The following is a 5836-nucleotide window of genomic DNA, read 5'->3' as shown; positions in this document are numbered from 1 at the left end:
CTGTACGGGGAGTAATAGAACGTTGAGTTGACTTATCGGGTCTTCGTTGGAATTACCGTCGCTGGCATTGTAAACTCCAGATGACCTTGTGATTCCTTCGTCGGGCACTGGTAAAGGGTGGCGATGATGCGTTCTATAATAGAAATACCCGTCGTAGCGTTTCTTCCGAGTCAACCCGCTCACGAAACTCTCTCTCGTCGTGGAATCCCCGCGTCGGAGAGTAAAACGCGAATTCATACTATGAAAACTTACGTCTCTCGACGATGGGACGATCCACGCGAAGAGTTGTTTACGTGCACGCGTATGGTGCGATTGCGTCGATTCGCTTTTCTGTACGGGGAGAAATAGAACGTTGAGTTGACTTATCGGGTCTTCGTTGGAATTACCGTCGCTGGCATTGTAAACTCCAGATGACCTTGTGATTCCTTCGTCGGGCACTGGTAAAGGGTGGCGATGATGCGTTCTATAATAGAAATACCCGTCGTAGCGTTTCTTCCGAGTCAACCCGCTCACGAAACTCTCTCTCGTCGTGGAATCCCCGCGTCGGAGAGTAAAACGCGAATTCATACTATGAAAACTTACGTCTCTCGACGATGGGACGATCCACGCGAAGAGTTGTTTACGTGTACGCGTATGGTGCGATTGCGTCGATTCGCTTTTCTGTACGGGGAGAAATAGAACGTTGAGTTGACTTATCGGGTCTTCGTTGGAATTACCGTCGCTGGCATTGTAAACTCCAGATGACCTTGTGATTCCTTCGTCGGGCACTGGTAAAGGGTGGCGATGATGCGTTCTATAATAGAAATACCCGTCGTAGCGTTTCTTCCGAGTCAACCCGCTCACGAAACTCTCTCTCTCGTCGTGGAATCCCCGCGTCGGAGAGTAAAACGCCGAAGGCTTACTATGAAACTTACGTCTCTCGACGATGGGACGATCCACGCGAAGAGTTGTTACGTGCACGCGTATGGTGCGATTGCGTCGATTCGCTTTTCTGTACGGGGAGTAATAGAACGTTGAGTTGACTTATCGGGTCTTCGTTGGAATTACCGTCGCTGGCATTGTAAACTCCAGATGACCTTGTGATTCCTTCGTCGGGCACTGGTAAAGGGTGGCGATGATGCGTTCTATAATAGAAATACCCGTCGTAGCGTTTCTTCCGAGTCAACCCGCTCACGAAACTCTCTCTCGTCGTGGAATCCCCGCGTCGGAGAGTAAAACGCGAATTCATACTATGAAAACTTACGTCTCTCGACGATGGGACGATCCACGCGAAGAGTTGTTTACGTGCACGCGTATGGTGCGATTGCGTCGATTCGCTTTTCTGTACGGGGAGAAATAGAACGTTGAGTTGACTTATCGGGTCTTCGTTGGAATTACCGTCGCTGGCATTGTAAACTCCAGATGACCTTGTGATTCCTTCGTCGGGCACTGGTAAAGGGTGGCGATGATGCGTTCTATAATAGAAATACCCGTCGTAGCGTTTCTTCCGAGTCAACCCGCTCACGAAACTCTCTCTCGTCGTGGAATCCCCGCGTCGGAGAGTAAAACGCGAATTCATACTATGAAAACTTACGTCTCTCGACGATGGGACGATCCACGCGAAGAGTTGTTTACGTGCACGCGTATGGTGCGATTGCGTCGATTCGCTTTTCTGTACGGGGAGAAATAGAACGTTGAGTTGACTTATCGGGTCTTCGTTGGAATTACCGTCGCTGGCATTGTAAACTCCAGATGACCTTGTGATTCCTTCGTCGGGCACTGGTAAAGGGTGGCGATGATGCGTTCTATAATAGAAATACCCGTCGTAGCGTTTCTTCCGAGTCAACCCGCTCACGAAACTCTCTCTCGTCGTGGAATCCCCGCGTCGGAGGGTAAAACGCGATATATAATAGTATATGCCAGTGGTTCGCGCGCGTCGTCTCTGAGATACGCGGTCGACAGAGTTCCGAAAACACGTGATGTGCCACGATTTCCGTGCGTCTTACATCTTTCGACGATGGGACGATCCACGCGAAGAGAACGTTCGTGCTTGCGTGAGGTGCAACAGCGTCGATTCGCTTTTCTGTACGGGGAGAAATAGAACGTTGAGTTGACTTATCGGGTCTTCGTTGGAATTACCGTCGCTGGCATTGTAAACTCCAGATGACCTTGTGATTCCTTCGTCGGGCACTGGTAAAGGGTGGCGATGATTCGTTCTATAATAGTAATACCCGTCGTAGCGTTTCGACCGATGTCACCCGCCACGAATGTCTCTCTCGACGTGGAAACCCCGCGCCGAAGAGTAAACGCGAAGGCTTACCATACGAAAGAAAACGGTATTATACGCCTGTGGTATGTGCGTCTCGGCTCTGTGATACGCGATCGGCAGAGTTACAAAAAAACGTTGATGGGCCACGATTTCCGTGCGTCTTACATCTTTCGACGATGGGACGATCCACGCGAAGAGTAGTTACGTGCTCGCGCGAGGTGCGATAGCGTCGATTCGCTTTTCTGTACGGGGAGAAATAGAACGATGAGTTGACTTATCGGGTCTTCGTTGGAATTACCGTCGCTGGCATTGTAAACTCCAGATGACCTTGTGATTCCTTCGTCGGGCACTGGTAAAGGGTGGCGATGATTCGTTCTATAATAGAAATACCCGTCGTAGCGATTCGGCCGAGACACCCGCCACGAAACTCTCTCTCGTCGTGGAATCCCCATGTCGGAGAGTAAAACGCGAAGGCTAACTATATAAGAAACATATAGTATTATTTATGCCTGTGGTTCTCCGTTTGTCCTACTCTCAGATACGCGACTCGGAGAGTTACGAATAATCGTGATGGACCACGATTTCTGTACGTCTTACATCTTTCGACGATGGGACGATCCACGCGAAGAGATCATTCCTGCTTGCGTGAGGTGCGATAGCGCCGATTCGCTTTTCTGTACGGGGAGAAATAGAACGATGAGTTGACTTATCGGGTCTTCGTTGGAATTACCGTCGCTGGCATTGTAAACTCCAGATGACCTTGTGATTCCTTCGTCGGGCACTGGTAAAGGGTGGCGATGATTCGTTCTATAATAGAAATACCCGTCGTAGCGATTCGGCCGTGTCACCCGCCACGAAAATCTCTCTCGTCGTGGAATCCCCGCGTCGTAGAGTAAACGCGAAGGCTTGCTATAGAAGACTATAGTTTATACGCCTGTGGTTCACCGGTTGCCTGCTCTCCGGGGTACGCGATCGCGCAGGAGTTACGGAAGAACTTGATGGGCCACGATCTCCAAGCGGCTATATCTTTCGACGATGGGACGATTCACGCGAAGAGAACGTTCGTGCATGCGTGAGGTGCGATAGCGTTGATTCGCTTGTCTGTACGGGGAGAAATAGAACGATGAGTTGACTTATCGGGTCTTCGTTGGAATTACCGTCGCTGGCATTGTAAACTCCAGATGACCTTGTGATTCCTTCGTCGGGCACTGGTAAAGGGTGGCGATGATTCGTTCTATAATAGAAATACCCGTCGTAGCGTTTCGACCGATGTCACCCGCCACGAAATTCTCTCTCGTCGTGGAATCCCCGCGTCGGAGAGTAACCGCCGAAGGCTTGCTATAGAAGACTATAGTTTATACGCCTGTGGTTCACCGGTTGCCGGCTCTCCGGGGCACGCGATCGCGCGAAGGTTACGGAGGGACGTGAAGCGCCCGAGCAATGAAACGTCCGCAGGAGGAAACGAGCAACCGCCGAACATTGTTTCGCGACGTTTCCATAATGTATTGTCGTTTCGCTCGCATCCCGCTTCTTTCCCCTAGTTTCCTCGACGCGTAGTTTCGCAGCCTTAGTGGACGAATCATTCTCGATTCGAGGAAAGATATGCAGTGGGGCGTGCAATGAGCCCGCCAGAGACCACGATCTCCAATGCGTCTTTACATCTTTCGACGATGGGATGATCCACGCGAAGAGAACGTTCGTGCTTGCGCGAGGTGCGTTAGCGTCGATTCGCTTTTCTGTACGGGGAGAAATAGAACGATGAGTTGACTTATCGGGTCTTCGTTGGAATTACCGTCGCTGGCATTGTAAACTCCAGATGACCTTGTGATTCCTTCGTCGGGCACTGGTAAAGGGTGGCGATGATTCGTTCTATAATAGAAATACCCGTCGTAGCGATTCGGCCGAGTCACCCGCCACGAAACTGTCTCTCTTTCGTCGTGGAAACCCCGCGTCGGAGAGTAAAACGCGCGAAGGCTGTGACTGTAACATATATATATACAGTATACAATGCCTGTGGTTTTTGCGCGTGTCGGCTCTTCGGTATACGCGATCGGCCAGAGTTACGGAGGGACGGTGAAGCGCACGAGAAATTGAAACGGCCGCACGATTGGAACCGAGCAACCGTCGAACATTGTTTCGCGACGTTTCCATAATGCGTTTTCGTTTCGCTCGCATACCGCTTCTTTTCCCCTAGTCTCTGAGACGCGTTTTCGAGCCGTTCTTCTACTATCGATTCTCGTAGAGAGAAGGGACCGGGTAGTCTGGAAGTGGAACCCGCATCTTGCGTGTACCGTACACGGAATTGAGAGGACCGGCCGTGAAGCTCGTTTTAAAGCCGTGCGTCTGACACCCAACTCTTGCGCGCCAATTTCGCGGCAAGAGATAATATGGGACGAATGACCGGCAAAGAGCCAGCTGTGAAGTCTGTTTTTTTAATCGAATCCGTGGACGTGTGTATGCCGTAGCGTCGCTCGTCGTGTTCGTTCATGGTCGTTCCGAGAGAAAGAACGAAAGCGGTAACGAAGGGACCGGCCGTGAAGCTCGTTTTAAAGCCGCGCGTCTGACACCCAACTCTTGCGCGCCAATTTCGCGGCAAGAGATAACATGGGACGAATGACCGGCAAAGAGCCAGCTGTGAAGTCTTTTTTCATTATTTGCTTTCAATCGATCGATCGGTACGATTCGTGCAACGTTTCGCGCGATGCGACGCGAAAACATGCGCGCAACAATAGATGCGTCTGATCGGAAGAACGCGAGGGTCGACTGCACGCGATGGATTCAGTATCGGGTAGGATACAAAATATATCCCCGTCGTTTCCACGCGTGCGAGTCTTCTGCGTCTTTCGCGGGTTTTTGAATGCACTATACGCCCGGAACGTCGAGAAATATATACATATTACTTGAACGTTTTTCGTCTCGAAAGGCTTCGGTGTCGTCTCCAAGGCGACGCCTGAATCTCCTTCGCGCGCTGGTCGGAGATTCAGGTATCAACTTTTATCTTCTCTTTGAAAGAAGAGAGATATTAGGTCGAACAAATGAGAATAAAATTATATATGTGAAATATAAAATTTATACGATTACCCTGAACGGTGGATCACTTGGCTCGTGGGTCGATGAAGAACGCAGCTAATTGCGCGTCAACGTGTGAACTGCAGGACACATGAACATCGACATTTCGAACGCACATTGCGGTCCACGGATACAATTCCTGGACCACGCCTGGCTGAGGGTCGTTTACGTACCATACACTGCTTGCGTAGCTCTGTCAAATCCCCGCCGTCGTTCACCTCTTCGGATCGAACGTTTTTTTACCGAAGGGCGCAAAGAACGTTTCTGAGTCGGGTTAAGAGAAGGATGCTACGTACGAGCGAACGATGGGTGTCTCGTCGGCGTTTGTCGCGGACACGCGAAAATTCTGTGAATTTCACGGACAGTGTACGTTCTAGTTGTTGCAAAACGATCGGAATCGTTTGTATGGACTCGCGTGAGTGTTCGCGGCGTCGTGCGTCGTTCAATTACGACCGCCCGCGGATACCGCTCCACTGCGATATGGATCTGAGCGACAACTTTTTCGGCTGTTCGTGAGAT

At 50.6% G+C, this 5836-nt stretch overlaps 1 non-coding gene across 1 annotated transcript; it reads left to right on the top strand.

Moving 5' to 3' along the window:
• Positions 1-5326: 5326 nt before the first annotated feature.
• Positions 5327-5481, top strand: LOC143176811 (5.8S ribosomal RNA). Its single transcript, XR_013001317.1, has one exon. It is a non-coding gene; the product is annotated as a 5.8S ribosomal RNA (ribosomal RNA).
• Positions 5482-5836: the final 355 nt, after the last annotated feature.

Source organism: Nomia melanderi, unplaced genomic scaffold, assembly GCF_051020985.1.
Source record: "Nomia melanderi isolate GNS246 unplaced genomic scaffold, iyNomMela1 scaffold0884, whole genome shotgun sequence".
Lineage (NCBI taxonomy): Eukaryota > Metazoa > Arthropoda > Insecta > Hymenoptera > Halictidae > Nomia > Nomia melanderi.
This window is presented reverse-complemented; position numbering and strand designations above follow the sequence as displayed.